The 17,078-nt window shown below is 40.1% G+C and overlaps 1 long non-coding RNA gene across 2 annotated transcripts in view; it reads right to left on the reverse strand.

Annotated features, from left to right (window-relative positions):
- Positions 1-17,078, reverse strand: part of LOC138406473 (uncharacterized) — a 112,589-nt gene continuing 95,511 nt past the window's right edge. For both annotated transcript variants that reach the window (XR_011239914.1, XR_011239915.1), the window contains 2 exons: positions 13,669-13,799; positions 1-595 (listed from right to left, as the gene is read on the reverse strand). This is a non-coding gene — a long non-coding RNA (uncharacterized lncRNA). The remainder of the gene's footprint in view (positions 596-13,668; positions 13,800-17,078) is intronic.

Here is a 17,078-nt window from a genome sequence, read left to right on the forward strand (position 1 = left end):
TATATGTATGTGTGTGTTCAGGTTAACAATGTAAGACAAGTTTAGTTGACATATGTGTTATAAGAATTTACTAAAGGTGTCAGACAGGTCAAGCAAGGAAGAAGCAGTAGAAACTAAGTGGAAGTTGAGATATTAGCACACAGGTATACTAGCTGTGTGCTATCTGTACTTTATTCAAGGTAGTGGTTATAACTTTAAAAAGTTGGGCAAACTAAAAAACTAACAGCATATTACTGCACTAGATTTTTGGATTTTGAGGTCAACTCAAACTCTGTTATGTCCACAGCAAGATGAGGACCCAAATTCAGATGTCTCACTCAAGGACAGATCCAAGAAACAGTTTTCAATAAGTCTAAAAAGGTTTAGTACACGTAAAGGCTGGAGTTAGCCTCTCCAAAAACACTCAAGCAATAAGCATGGTCAAAAAACAAACCTACCAGAGAAAACATGGGGAAAATGTGATGGGAATGTGAGGAAAACACTGGATCACTGACAGGAATCTGACCAGAACAACTGGTGAGGAACACGTGGGTTTGAATACAGGTGGGCAGAAAATCATGGAAGGTGGCAAAGCAAAGACAGGAAATGCGCCGAACTGAAAAACACATGGGGGGGGGGTAAAAAGAATTTAAACAGGAAATTATTAAATAAAATTTACAGATACACAAATTCAAAAGCCAAACACAAGGAAAATCACTAGGCATAAGTATACAACAAGAAGAACTGCAAAAGATACACAAAGAAATCAGTCTACAAAAAGATACATTTACAAGTTCCTCAAAAGGTTAAAAAAAGGCAGTAACATTTGAAAATATGTCTTGATTAGTAATCTAAAATTCAGATAATTTATCTTCCATATTACAGAAACTTCTTATTTCTACTTCAACATAAGAATTCCCAAAAATATGACTTAAAGCAGTGTCACTACCATCTATTCACTGGGTTTCTGCAGATATTTCTTTGAAGGCTGCTTTTTAAATAGCGCCTTTCAATCCAAACAACAACTCAAAGTGCTTTTACACATTCACCCACTTAAACAGCACATCTCCTATCATAGATCATTCACAGGACATTCACACAGCAAACAGACTTGATGAGCCAGGGATGGACGACCCACTCTACCTCCTAAGCCACACATTTGTGCCCGAAAGAATTGATAAGAAAATGATTCATTGCATTTGATGGACATCCCCATGAAAACCCCTGCAAAACTGCTAGTAGACCCTGTTCTAAACTGAAAGTTTTAAGTTATGCATTGAGACCAAACTTGACAAGAAACTTCACAAAGTTAGCTGGAGAGTTGATAAACATTAAAAACAAATTTAGGTGAGCAATTTCAGTTCAATTTATTTAACCGTGAAATGTATCACTTTATGATCAATTCTGTTTATCATGTGAGATTAATTTATCATAGGTAATATACGTGCCAGCTAAGAGATATGTTAAAAATACAATGTCATTGCTGTTCATGTGTGAGGAGAGGCTGACGGCCACAAGCGGTGAGTACATTATGTTGTCAATAAAAATCAATCAGTCAAGCAATCGAGAGAGAGAGAGTCACCTCACGCTTGTGGGAGCTGAATCTCAAGGACAATCCACAACACAACCTGTCTACGTCAGGTGAGAACTTTTACTGGATGAACTCAGAGGCCGACAGGAAACAGCAACGCTCAACGGGACGGGATTCAGGGAAAGGGCTCGCGGATCAATGCATACGTGCTATAAAGCCAAAGTGTTGCCGTTGCGGCGAGAAACCTAAAAGCTTCCTTTCAGATCATTAAGTAGCAGGGCACGGCAAGGTGGGTTGAGACACAACACTTGTCATGGAAATTGATCTGTTTCCTTTGTGTGTAGGAAGGATGTTGATTAATGGTCAACAAATGATGGAGAAAAGGCAGAGATGTGGTCTGCGCACTGACACCATGAAGAGAAATGGGAGTTGAATATTTCAGCTGCAAATCTGCGCTGCCGCCCTCTGAGGCAAATTTGGAGATGTGTCCTCCAAAAGAAAAATGACGGCGTCAGTCGTTTTTAGCAAATGCCCATTAACAATATACAACGTGTTTCTGTGCAAAGCCTCCAGCGACCGTAGGAATTATGACTCTTGTGCGTCGAGAGTGAAGGAGAAAATAATACATTGTGTTTTTGAGCCACAAACTTTGCAGAGTGCAGACGGATCAACAAAATGTCAGACTTTGACACAGTGTTTGGTTTTGTTTTCTTACCGATAAGCAACAGCATTTTCTTATAAGCTTACAACCTTTACCAGTGTTATTTTTTTTAGAATAACTATGATGACAAAGGTCTCTTAATCCCTGAGAATTGTTTTTTTCGAAACTGAACTATTGCAACGTCAGATCAGATGATTCTTCTTTGTCGTCCTGAAGAAAGATTACAAATAATGTATTTTGTTTGCTGTGTCCTTCCAGGTATATGATGTTTTTATAGGTGTTTTTTTTTCATTGATTCACATTATCATCCATCCATTTATACAGCTTATCCTCTGAGGGTCGCGAGGGAGGACGCTGGATCCAATCCCAGCTGACACTGGGTGAGCCGTGAGGTACACAGACAGGTCGATTTCATGATCAGTAATGAGAAAATATATTTGGACTGTGTTTTGTAAAAGAAGAGATTAGTGGTGCACCCTATGGTAAAAAAAAAGGGGGACTTCCAGGCCTGCAAAAGTTGCAGGTTGTCGAACAGCACAGAACAAAAATTCAGATTCCCTTGGAATTGATTTTTTTTTTGATATACAATGGATGCTTCCACGTTTTTTTGTTGTCAAGCACTTCGTATCAACAATGTTGTTTTTTACAATGTATTAATGAAATTAAAATAAAGGTAAAGATGAACCAGTACAGTTGTCTATATTCAGTTTCACTCATGAATTTCTTATTAGCTCAGTGAAGCACATTTACACATGTTTGCAAACTCTGATATAAATATCATATTTGCATTGCTCACAGTTCAATACTCTTCCACTCTCATTAAACATTTGCACTGCTACTTTTATACCCGCTATTAGTCTTAGAACCACAAGAACAACAATCATACACTGCACAGTCTGTGTGCACTGAATGGTGCACGGCCCAAAATGCCTGTGTGAGCTCCCCTGATTGTAACCATCAATTAACCTGCTAATAAATTACAGTGGCTGCACACATGAACGTATATCAGGTGAATGTCAATGAAATTATAAATGGACAAATTAAGATGATATGGATTGAAGATTGAAGATAAAAAAGCAAACAGTTTTGACAAACTAACGGCCTCATAAACAAACATGCATAAAAGTTTACAGCTATAATATTGATCCAACTTCAGCTCATCCTGTTTTACACCTGATGTCGCTTCTTCATGAACTTTATGCCTCTTTATCATATTTACTATCCCCAAAAAAATCAGCGCAGAGTGCTGTCAGCAGGATATTTAATGTCGGGGCGGTGTTTCACATGGTGTGAGAGCCGATGAAAAACCAGAGCTAGTGAGAATTACACAATCTACAAGCAAATCGTATGTGTTGATCGATTACCTGGATTTGACTAAAGGAGCGAGGGAAAATAAAGGTGGTGATGGGAAAACTCAAACCACATCAATTATCTCTGTCAAAAAAAAAGAGAATGGAAAATTGTCGGAGAAAAAAACACAACCGCTCTTTGTTCAGTCCGTCTTTGTAGCCATCTAACATGCCTCTGAGATATGAATCTGTAGTGATGAAGGGCATTGTAGGAAAATTGTGTGATCAGCATGTATGGCGAGCAGGCGTGCTCTGTTCCCCAAAGGCCCAGTCATGATTAGATGATCAGGCGTGATGGCTCCGAACATATTTACCTCATGGAGCCCTTTGGACATGGTGTGTGTGTGTGTGTGTGTGTGTGTGTGTGTGTGTGTGTGTGTGTGTGTGTGTAATGCAACAGTGACAACATCAGCATATTTGCAGATAGTTGCTTCTACACACGAGAGAGAGAAGAATAAAGATATGCGGCAGACACACACCACTGGAGATGTGGATGTGTATGGATTGTGTGTTTGCATGTGAAATACAGAATATTTACTTACAGGAGAAAAAGGATGAAACTTTGCAATAAAAATAATAAAATCACAGATTGAATCATGTGTGTGTGTCAAATAGTGTTGCACGAAACATGCAAGATAAATAAACTTGACTTGACTCGCAAGTGTATCGCCAGTCGCTGAGAGCGCTGCTCTCCACAGCGTGTGCACAGATCCTCATCAGGAGGGTGCCGTTTTCCAAGGGGGCCCCTCCGGTGATCGCTGTTGCGGCGGTGAACATGGACAGCGATGTGTTGTGTTTGTGTTTGAGAAGGTGAAGTGGGAGGGGGGGCAGAGCAGAGTCTCAGGCGTGAAGCTCCACTATAGCCCTCATCACGCCTGGCTGCTGGTAGGGGACACACTTTACACACAGTGTGAGGGGAAGCAATTATTCCCTCTCACTTTTATCCCCCCCGAGATGGGGAGCGCCTACCGATGGTGAACAATGCTGCCTTTGTGCCGCGCTATCAAGGCTGCGAAAATCACCGCATTCCCCACGGCACCTCCTGTGAGGCAACATGTGTGCTAGTGTTTACCTGATTGCGTGTGTGTGTGTGTGAGAATGTGCATACTTGTGTCGTGCTCTTGTTCTGTCATTGTCAGAGGCTGATTTAATCGATGAATGTTTTTCATCAAGATCAGGACTAGTTAAAGGAAATGCTCTGATTTATATGTTTATACTCTGAAGAGCTAGAGATGAGCTTTTTGAAGGAGGCCATTTGTTTCCCTCTGTCACAAACATGGCACTGAGCTCAGCTAAATACCTCACGCAGCCACCTCTGTATCGAATATGCACATGAAATTGGTATTGATCCTCTAATCTCACTCAGTTCGACAGCAAATAAGCAAAATTTACAAAATGGTCTGAGCGTTCCCTTCAAGACTTTGGGCTGGGATTTGGAATTAGAATACATCACTGGGTTTTGATTATCTATTAAAAACTAGCTTTGATGTTTTTAAATACTTCACTTATTTTAGAGAAAATGAAATGATTTTCCAAATCCAAAAATATCTATAATTCATCTGCAAAATATTAAGTAAGGTCAAATTGAAACTCTGAAACCCATCCAGAATGCATCAGCTCGACTGGACTTCAACCAACCTAAGTTTACTCACACTACTCTGCTCCTCTACTGGTTACCAGTGGCTGCCTGCATCCGCTTTAAAACACTAGCACTTATGCACCATGCTACGAACAGATCGGGCCTAGTCTACATCCAGGACATGGTCAAACCTTACACCCCAGCCCATCCACTCCACTCTGCATCTCCCAATCATCTTACTGCTCCCTCACTCCAAGCAAGCCACTCAACAAAATCACGACTGTTTGCTGTCCCAGCTCCTAAATGGCGGAACGAGCTCCCCATTGACATCAGGACAGAAGAAAGTTTTCACATCTTCCACAGCAGACTAAAGACACATCTGGTCCAACTACATCTTGGTGAAGAACAAAATGTCTAAACACCGTCAACTTTGCTTTATTAAGTTTAAGTTTAGTTGCAGTTTTATATTGCACTTACATGTAGCACTTTTGGTTTTGGCTTTTTTTAAGCAAATTGTATTGATTCTTGCTTTTGTTGTTTTCGTCAGGAAACAGAAGTACGAGAAATAGGCCTTACAAGAAAGATTAACCTGTGTGTGAGTCTTCAAAGAGATACTAAGATGGCCTCCTTTACTCCTGATTGCAAGTCGCTCTTTCTGTCCCTCGCCTAACCTTCCTGGAACTGTCTTCCTTTCTCTCTCTCTCTCTCACCTAATCTCCTATTCTCTCTTTCCACCTCCTCTTCAGTTTAATTTGCTCGGCATGGCGTGGAGGTATGCATTTATGTCAGCCAAGCATCCGCAGGGTAACTGATGGTGCAATAACCATAGGGAAACAATGCTCTCAAACAGGAGGGAGTAGGTATCACTATTGAACCATCAAATAAGGGAACGCTCAATGCTGCGTGCCACTTTCCAGGAGGGAAATGACCGCCTTTTCTTTTTTCCTCCAAATGACTGTACCGTCTGCAGCAGCACTGCCCTGGATCCAAGACTGGAATAATGAAGGAAACTTTAGTTTGTGAGTTTTGCCATTGTAACACATTTTTGATAGAGGATCAGATATACAGCATGCATGACCGCAACTCATGTACTGACAGTGGCTATATTGTGACATGGCTGCACATCTTATAGCTTTCACTGTAAGTGCTAGTTAACCATACGATTTTATGATGACTGCTCCTGAGAGACATTGACATGGTGTTAATTGTCCAGGTCCAATTCATTGACAACAACAGGAAGATGTTCAGAACATTCAGGTGCGTGGTGGAACCTCAGAAGAGCATGCAGGGGGCAGGACATACTATAATTACTGCACTATGAAAATAATGTAAATACATTTACAGCACATCAACACTGACGTGAGCCATCATCACCACAATCTCTTGAATCCTGCTGTCTTTTCAAAATGACTTCTTAGTCTGTGCCTTCTATGTAGTTGACTGCTCTGGATTTTCTGGACATTTTCCTTCTGTATTCACACATTTGAGTTCTCACATACAGGCCCTCTGGAAAATTCCAGGAGAATGTGTGGACTTCAGTGCATGTGTATAGCAGCTTTAGGGCAATATGGAGAGCTGTGCTGTCAGCATTCTTCTAGAAAAGATGCTTCAAAGATATTTATAATTCCACATCCACACTGGTGTAGCTCTTTTTACATTTTTTACGGAAACTATAAAGTATACTATGAAAGGAGTTACACAGTGCGATGAAATTTAAAAAAAACTGTAGCACCGTCGTCTTATTCACGAAATGAGTTTAGATATAAATAAGAATGAGTTGTCATCCTGTACTTTTAGTTGACTTGATTGCAGATATAACCAATGAAAGAGACTGTTTCTTCACATTCTGCGTTTCACACTGCACTTTGTTCAATGCATAATGTGGTGCTAATTAAACACAGTTCATTTCGCTGCTGGATTTACCACATGATCATGTGTTAGTCAATTTAATTATCTTTAAGATACAATATATTGCCTGTATCATTTCACAGCTGCTTTCTATGTTAATTATTATCTTTTTACATCTCTGTTGGAATTACTCTTTTTATAGCCGGGTTGTTGTATTTTAAACTTATATGCAAGACAATTATTTCAAATGGAAAATAAGAAAGGAATCTACAGATGCAGCTTGATCAAATATCAGCATTTTAAATATTAATTAACATGCATTTTGCATTCTGTAGCAACCTCTGCTAGGATACGTCTGCCAGACAGGTGATTCGTGTGGAGTCCAACTGCAAACTTACACCTGAAGTATGGAGGGGAAAAAGTTTGCTATTCATTTATTTCTATTCTACTTTCTCTCCCTGAGAAAATGACACATGCACCATTTCAATGAAGGTGGTTTGAGAAAAAAAAGGGCAAATGAGATGAAACTTTGATAGCACATTGCATCACACCTCAAACAACACATACAACAAAGTGAAGTTGCAAGATTTACAGTTCAAGGCAGATCCTGGTCTTGTATTTACAAGGTTTTCTTTGTGTGTTACAGCTAAAACATCTGGCAAGGTACTATACTATAATACGTTTTCCTCACGATAGGAAAATCATTTCACAATGTCACTGCAAAATAAATATTTGCTGTTATGACTTTGCAGTCAAAAAATGTTAAAAGTAGAAATAATTATAGTCACAGTATTTAATTTCCGACTGTCTATAGTTCATATAGGTTTTAAATATTGAAAACCTGAAATGAAGCAAAGAGAGGATCGTAATGATCTGTTCTCATTACAGCTAAAGTTAGCTCAGACTTAATTACAGGTAGTCTAATCTCCAAAGGAAAACCCTCCCTGATGTACGATAAAAGCACTTTTCCTATGTGTGTATATTTCTAGGCCCTTTTTTTTTTTTTTACTCAATGATACATTTTTCTCATTTCCTTTGATAACTAAAGAAACTGCAGATGAATGTCATTTTTTGAGATTGCCTGGGCAGATACAGAGAAGCTTTAGCAGTCTGTTATAATCTAAAACGTCAAGTAATGGCCAGGTTGTGGTGTCAAAGACCAACAGCTTGTAAAGCCATCATTTTACTCTGACATTTAACAATCATAGGCGGAGGACATCGATAATAGACGGCTCCTATAGCAACCGACTGCAGAGATCGAAATGCACTGCAGCTCCAGACAATTAGTATAATGTCATTTTCAGAAATCAGGAAGACATATACACATAGAAACACATTCTACACATTCTATTTTGACACTGTATGAAGTATGAATAAATAAATGCAGAGATAAGACTTTAGACGGTGTAAAACCGCCTGCCTAATAAACATATGGACACAGAAATACAGACATTTAAAAAATGTAGAAATGAATAAATAAATGTGAAAATACAGAAATAGATGAATGTTGAAATACAGAAATAAATAAATGTAAAGATACAGATATAAATAAATGTAGAAATCAATAAATAATAATTAAATGTAGAAATATAGAAAGCATTTTTCATCACAAATTGTATATATTTCTCATTTATTTATGTGTCTATTTATATTTTATTTATTCATTTATACTTATGCCATTTTTTGTCTTTTGTATCTATCAATAATCAACAATTATGTATGGATCACTGTGACTTTTAATGACCTAACCCTTTTTAATTATATCATTACAATGACTACATAAGCCTGCCATCTAGTTAAAAGTGTAATAAAGCTATAACACATCATACTTCAAAATAAACTGCCTCTACAGTGAAACCCTAAGGTGATACCAAGTGCAGATTTGATCAAATCTTTTGTCAAATCATTTTTCTTTTAGACAGTGTAATAATATTACTCATTTAGTATTGGAAGATATTGGAAAATACACAGGAGGCGGTGGAGATTACCCAAGAGCTTATTCACACTCATAATATCTTGGCCGACAAAAGTTAAAATGTGCCGCTGTTTAATTTCCACAATTCAAGTATTAAAAGAGGGGAGTCAAATTTGTTTTAGTTAATAATAAAGGTGCCGTGGTTCATAAGACGTTGAGCCCTTTAAACCTTTTCCTCACTGCACCTTCCCTCTGTCTTATATTGGCAGTTCACTTGTACACTGTCATACAGTGAACCTTTAGTTAAGGTAGGTCATTATCAGTTGGTTTTGTTATACAATATTTTGAGGATCTGTTTTATGCATTTCAATTGCAACCCATTCAAAACCAATTGTATTTATCATATTTGTGTTCTCAGACACTGTCCAGTCCACAACTGTAAGCAAAACCTTAACTTCATTTTAACTCTAAATGCTATCTAGTGTCAATCAAACAAACTATCATCGTGAAATATAATTGGTACATTTGTGTAACTGTTCCGTTTGGTGGCACCAACAGTCACATCATCTCTCATTTCCCTCAGTTCCCTTTTAGAGGAAACCTCACACCACGAGAGACACTGTATTCACGAGAAATCACTTAAATGGTAATATTAAGCAAGCCGGTGGAATTACTGCATGCAATTCATGTATGATGCCTTGGTGATCCTTCTCCATTTCCAAATATCACTTCATTTGTCCGTTTTAATTGAAATGACATCCCTCATGCATTTACTCGCTGCTGAGTATCCAAATGTTAATAAGATGTTTATGCATGACCAGCATATCAAATCACTGGGGATGTTTATTATTGGATCTTCACATCTACAGAGCAATTCTATAGATAACTTCTCACAATTAAACCAGTGACATAGACTGTGTATAAAAACATTGGAGACTCCGGGTCCTGAAGCCTGTATTATGAGCAACAGAGGCAACCCCAAAGTAAATTTCTATAGAAGTCTATGAGAGAATGACCCTGCTTTGTGGTCTTGATCGCTATATTCAAGTATTCTACAATACAGTGTTATGTTTTTTTAATAAATGATGTCTCCAGTTCAAGTAAAATAGACGTTAAAGTACAGTAAACATTGAGACATGGATATGTTTAGCTCACACTGTCCAATGTGTGCAGGTAGCAGGTTGAGAAGGGCGTGCAGTGCTTCTCCCAATATGTTTACTCCTGTTTTCAAAAAATGGCGCATGAAAAATAACAAAACAAAGGCTTTAAACTGCAGTTCACAAACCCAGTGGCTGAGGTGACGCTGGTTTCCTCTGGGTCCCGAGTCAGTTTGGTCCTTTGACCCGGTGATGTACCTGATTTTAGTTTTTGAACAATTTAAATTTCAAGACTGTGTCAGACGCACTACACGCTTGCAAACTGCTTTTCACACCTACGTTTAAGGACTGGCTTCAAAATTGCACAGGAAATACAGCCTCAATCATATTATGGGACAGGTTCCGGCAGGTTCTTTCTCCATACTTCTGTGCGATGTGCTATAATTGTCTGTTAAGTACTAGTGAGCATTTCTGAAAGGCAGAGAGGTGGGTAAGGAATCTGAGCCGAGTGGCTTTTTGAGGTTTATTGCAGCTGGTTTGAGGCACGGCAAGGAATATAGAGACGGAGCCAGAGGAGGAAGATACGGGGGAGGCGATGCTGTTAGGTCTTTATCTGTCATTGTGTCATGAAATGGAATTTAGGTTTATTTAGAGAGCAGCCGATGTGCTTACAGGTACAGTATGACTCTCACACACTTATGCAAAGTCTAAAAATGCTCACCCCAAATCCTGTGAAACTTCTGCATGCACTTAATTGAGCATACTTAAGGCTTGTCTCTTCCTAAAATGATGTTTAACTCAGTTTCATCTTTTATTCTCCAGAGCAGGTTTGATGTACGGGAAATAAATAATATAGACATCATTCATGGACAGCAGCAGTGCCAGTGCCATGGAAATCTCTGTATCTACCACCATACTAAGATGTTTCTTGGACAGACCTGAGAAGCCTGAACAAGAAGGCTCCCCAGTGAAAACAACATGTATTTATTGTTGGAATTGTAGCATGCCATTTCATTTTGCACACAGTGGGGAAAACTGGATGTTCAGAAACAGGTCTTTGTTATTGTCCTTCCTGCAACGCTTCTTTTCCTCATGCCAACCGCCATGAGCAAGAAAAGAAAATGTTTGTGTGTAAGAGTAGGGGGTTAAAATCCCTACTGAGTGTAATGGGCCTCTGCTTTCAACTTGAGCAGATTTAAAAGTATATGTAGCGTGTGTGAAAATGTGCACATTGGGAGAATAATCACAGATGCTCTCTGTTTTTGTGGTTGACTTGGGTTTGCTTCACCAGCAAGAGATGTGGTCAGTGTCTGAACCCTGTTTCTAGATGCAAGACATTTCACACCCCTGACCTACTTGTGTGTGAGTGTTTGCCTCCAATCGCTCTGTCTCCTCTCCTCTGCCTCTTTCACTAAAGCTGCTTTCAGGCATGTACTCAAGTGCGGACAGGGGCTGTAAGTGTAAGCACATGTCTTAGTCAGTAAGCCCGTGTAAGAGTACAGCAGGATAATTCATAGTAAGTAAGTTGGCATGGTGATTTAACACAAAACTTTTTTACAAATTTACAATAATATTTTTAGAATCTACAGAGTCCCTTAGCTACTGTTGCACACACAATTGTCTGAAACCACGTGTTTCATCATTTCACACAGAAGTAAAAACAGCAGACCTCATTTCTGGCTGACAACTGTGGATTTTGAGTGAATAATAAGAATGGGATTCTGTAAAAGGATCTTAAATATGCACTTGAGAAGCAGATGAATTATATGACACTAAAAGATGAGGAAGCTCATGCTGCAGGCAAAAAGTCTGCATCACCAGTTTATGATCCATGAAGACGACATGGAAATAAAGGAGAAGCATTGTTCCTGTATTTACTGGAGCTTGATCGCCATTGCGTTACAGTACTGTGTTAAACAGTTTTCTTCCTGCGCTCGCTACATTGAAGCATATTCAAACAAATGTAGAGAGTTGATTAATGCTTCATGTTTTCAACCATTTCTACATGTGGAAAAATTCAAAGCTTGACGGGCCTCTCATGCCTATTTATGTTTATCAAGCTATGTCCATGGGTGGGGTAGTAAATAGCCAATTCCCAGCCTACATCAATGATATAGATGTAAATATAGGCTTGATTAAAATGGCAAGTCCTGATAAAAACACTCATCATGACAGAACTTTTTGTGGTTCATTAAAGCACACAGATTTACTCTTGATGAGGATGTATTGTAATACATTGTAAGAATAAGAGCCTTGTGCTGTAGCATTCATTAATTGCCTTTCATGGTTGAGGAATAGTTGAAGCGTGACAACAAAAGAAAAATGACAAGAAAACAGGAACAGAAAAAAAAAAAAAAAAGAAAAACACTGCCTAACCATAAGCATATGTGTCTTGCAGCCTCTTTGTATTTTATCTCTACAGAGCTCATTGATGAGGGGCTGACTTCCTTTCTTGCAGCAAAGATCAAAATATTTTCTTGACACGTTGGTTTTCCCTGTGCCCCTTCTTCCTTTTTTTTTTTGGCTTTTCCTCCCCTCCTCCTTTCAGGCACAGTGTGGATGCATTCTAATAAGATCCATGAAGACTGTGATTTTGCTTGTACAGTGTCATGAGGGAGCGGGATGCATTTCATGCTTTGTGGCTTTATACTGGAATAAACAGGTTAGGGAAGTGCATGTCTGAATCACCCCCCCCCCCCCAGCCTTGCTAAATAGTCAGATTTATTATTTAATAACTTTAAAAACTGTGTTATCAACAATGAGGGTCTTAAATTAAGCTTAGTTCTTGTGAATGCTTCCCAAATCCTGCCATCTCTAGGCTCCACCAACTCGTTCTCTCTTTTCATCCGGTCACAACATGACCTCATCACCTGTAAGCTGTGAAGTGTAAAATGTTCTCTCTCCTTCTTGTCATTCAGCTGTCAGTTCTGCACCACCGCTGATTGACCCACCCCCCACCCCTGCACAAGCTCAACTCTGGATACCAGGTCAAGCTCCCTACAAACAGTCCAATCAGAGGCCTTCGTTAGACATCCGAACTTCATACTACCTTCCTCATCATCACCACCAACAACTAGGTTCCATGGGGTAGTATCGTTCATATATATCTGTAGCTCCTTATTCATAGAACTGCTTCCATTGTGTTCTCATGGGATCTAAGCACCAAACAGGAAAACTATTAATCATCTACTACATAGATACTCAAAGCACTTTACAGTACAAGTTGCAATCAAGTTGTCTGGACAACCCGACATATCTTGACCAAGAATGCTTTGGCATGCGGACTAGAGGAGCTGGGGATCGAACCATTGGCGTTCTGGTTAGCGGAAAACCCTCTCTTCCTCCAGAGCCAGATCGGCCTGTATATAAATATTATCTACATCATTTGAGTGGAGGCAGTGAGGATTTGTTTACTGAGAGAACCGCTGTATTTCAGGACTAGTGTGTGTGTGTGTGTGTGTGTGTCTGATCTTTTGACTCCTCCTCAGCAGTTAAAAAGCTAACCTTTCTTCAATGGGTTCCCCCATAAAAGGTTTGCATAACCACTAATTATGCTAATTAGCATTGATAATGAATGCAGTAAAGTGCTCACACCTTCCTCACTCATGTTGAGCTGTGTTATCTAAAACCACCCCCATGTTCCACTTATCACTTTTATGGAAAATGCTTCACAAATCACAAGAGATTTTGTTATTGAATAATTTCCTACCTTCCTCCATGATGGATGCAAGAAGAAACGATGGTCATTCTCCTTCAACTGACATTCGCTCTAACTTGGTGGCGCCTCCCACGCTGCATGCTGAGCAGGACTGTATTTTAACAGTCAAGAAGTCACAAGCCCTGTACGAAAACAATAATTTAAAAGTCACGAAGAGGAGAGTGTATCGTCCTTTTTGTATAATTCTAAACAACAAATCAATTTTGCACAACTACAGTATGAGACACAGGGACATCTTAGTACGGTCATGGCGTTAAGATAATGTGAAACAGATGATTGTAGTTTTTACGATAAATTTTTTCACATTCCCTGTTCTTCTGTATTGTGACACTTTTCCTCCCAGTTATTTAAACGTGTCTGCCCCAATACACAGCAGCCACTTCGTTTTAACCCTGGGAGTGGAATTTGATGTCTGATGTGTCAGGATGTGAAGACCTTAACCTAGAGGCCAGAGCAAAGCCAGACGTCCATGTTATTTCCTCAAATCCTACCACTTCCTCAAAGGCAGCAATGCAGAGTTGCTACTGCAGCCCTTTACGTTAATAAAATGTGACAACAATTCTCATAATCAATTGATCGCATAAAGCCCCTTTTCAACTGGACAAAAAACTCACATCTGTCTTTTATTTGCAATGGGAATAGAGACAATCAGCATTGACTCCCAGGTCAAATGACTCCTCAGCAGACACCGGTTTTACTCGGCTCTGGCTCCGATCAGCAGCGATGAAAACATGACAATCTGGTGAACGTGCCACTTTAAGTAAGGTGAAAGAGCGCCTCAGCTGTTGAAGCCTTCGTAACACTGACCATGACGCACTGAGAGGAAAACACCTCTACTGCCAATTGGAAAGCAGCGAATTGCCTTTTGTTTGCGAGGTTACATTAAGAAAAAAAACTAAAATACTAAATTGAAATACTTGCAAATTTTGGTGTAAAAGAGGAATGAGTCATATACTGAACTAACCTGCAAATGTAAATTACCATTCTCAAATGTGAGGATATTTTATTTTATTTTATCCTTATTCACTTTATTCCTTATTATATCCTCTCGTTCCACTTTCCCTTGTGCAGCGTACTATGTACCATTCCACTATCTCCGTTTCTCTTTGAACCACTCCCACCTATATCCACAGAGTGGCTCCTACAAATAAAGAAGTATGGTCATACTGCTTGCTCTGTCATCACATTAGAAAGAACAATCACCCAAAGAGTGATGGGGCTTTTAAGGCAGCCACTGTAAGAGGAAGACAGGAGTCTGGAGAGTGGGTGGCTGGGTGATAGCGATGGTGGGGGAAGGGGGGCTCCAAGATTGGTAGTGGAGGCGAGATGAAAGGGATCCTTCAGTCACACACACACACACACACACACACACACACACACTCTTCAATCTCCGAGAAACACCACTTGCAGCGAACAATATCCCCATGCCAAATGTTAGCCTTAAGTAAGTGAAAGTTTGTGCACTGGAAGGGAGAGGGCTGTGTGTGTATCTCTTTGTACTGTATGTGTGTCTGTTTTATTTTGACCAGTGGTGAGTCCACTCTCGTGCCTCCCACTCTCTCCTCAATGATGGACAGAGTGAGATTCAGGTTCTGGTGTCTCCTGTGACTGGTTGCCATTGGCTCGCTTAAGCCCAAGATCTTGTTGATGCAGCATTTTCCTGGCTCATCCCGAGGATAACTGGGGTTTGGGGGTTGTGTATAGGGCCAGTATAAGACCCTCGGGGCACCTGTTCAAACCTCCAGAGACAGGAGCTGCTCTTTGGTCTGCTGCACCTAGGGCTAGGCACCTTTCCAAAGGATTAGCACAGGAAGAGCCTCTCAGAACCGGAACAGGGAGAGACTGTGTTGGCAATTGAGTCTCTGGGGATATGCTGTCTTTAAGTGGGTCCAATCTTATCCATAAGCCAACAGCACTCAGCCTACATGGTGAGATTTTAAGGCAGGTGTTGATCAGTTAATGTCATTCATAGAAATAGGACAAAAAGAAAATGCACACACACAGCAGAATTAAGGCTCACGCTCAGACAAATCATGAAAATCATATTGTTTCCCCAATATATCTCCCGGGTAAGAGAATAAGGCATCACCGGTGAACTGAGGATGCTACAACAGATTGTATGTGAACCACAATCTCTCCTCTTCTCTCCTCTCCTCAATACAAACAGCCAGTTGAAAACAGCAAATATTTTTGGCAAAACAAATCCCTCCGCAGGCTGTGAGCCTTATTGCCTTGGACAGCCTCCTTTGGTGGCGCATACAGAAGGGTGGGGTTTAAAAAAAAGTGATGTGAGATCTGGAGCAGAGCCTCGTTTCTCTTTGTTTCTTTAATTTCCTTCCTCTGAGCTCCTGTGCTGTAACAGAGCCAGAATGTTATTGGTATGATTACTCTGTTGCACTATGTACTAGAGAGTGGCGGCAAAATAAGCTTGCAGTTGCCACTATCTCTGGCCCAACTGAGCGCCAGCCGCCCCAATGGACCAGCTGATAGCGGCTGCTGTATATGAGATTCACTCTGGCCTCTGGCAACTGGCCTCATAACAGGATGGACTGGGAGGGACACAACGTCCAGACCGGAGTCGAGGTTGAAAAGCTGCTTATCGTGCATTTGGGTCCCCGGCCTTAGGGTGGGAGGGGGTTGTTTGGGTCAGGGTCAATGTTTCCATGGTGATATAGGGTATTTGTTTGGAGGCAGTGTTTGTCCCCACTGTGCGACACCTCTGACGTAAAGGCAGCAGAGAGCTCCATGGACTTGATAAATACCACAGAGGATTTAGTTACACACAGTATCCACTTATAGATAATTTGATACACAAAACATAATTCCGTTGTCATATTTTAATTAGATACTATTATGCCTGACAGCAATTCTCATTGGTAGGAAGCAGAGGTTGATGTGACCTATACCACCTCAGCTGGATGTTGGCAAGCAACCACACAACATAAAGGTGCAGCATGTAGGATTTTGGTTGGATCTATTGGCAGATAATAGTTCAACTATTTGTAATTATGCTTTCATTAGTGTCTAAACACAGCAACCATAGACAGTTTATGAAGATGTACGACATGATAGCTTCCCTAAAGCAAAGAAAAATCACCTAGATCTCCTCCATGTTAGCAGATAGGACAGGGGTCCAACGAGTACACATCAAACACGATTTTCTTAAAGAAGAGTTTCTGTCATTTTAGGTAGTTTTTTATCACACTGGTGTATGTTCAAGTGGAACTTCTTCTGTTGAGTTTCATCTCAATTATTTTCTGATGCAATAAAAATGAGGTGAAAGATGAGGTGACTCTTGATTGGTCAAGCAAGTGTATCGTGTATCGTAAACACTGGCTCTAGTGTCCACATCACAGACAGTATGGTATTTCTGATTTTGGGGAGTCCTAGTGGTAGTATCA

This window comes from Paralichthys olivaceus, chromosome 22 (genome assembly GCF_024713975.1).
Source record: "Paralichthys olivaceus isolate ysfri-2021 chromosome 22, ASM2471397v2, whole genome shotgun sequence".
Classification (NCBI taxonomy): Eukaryota; Metazoa; Chordata; class Actinopteri; order Pleuronectiformes; family Paralichthyidae; genus Paralichthys; species Paralichthys olivaceus.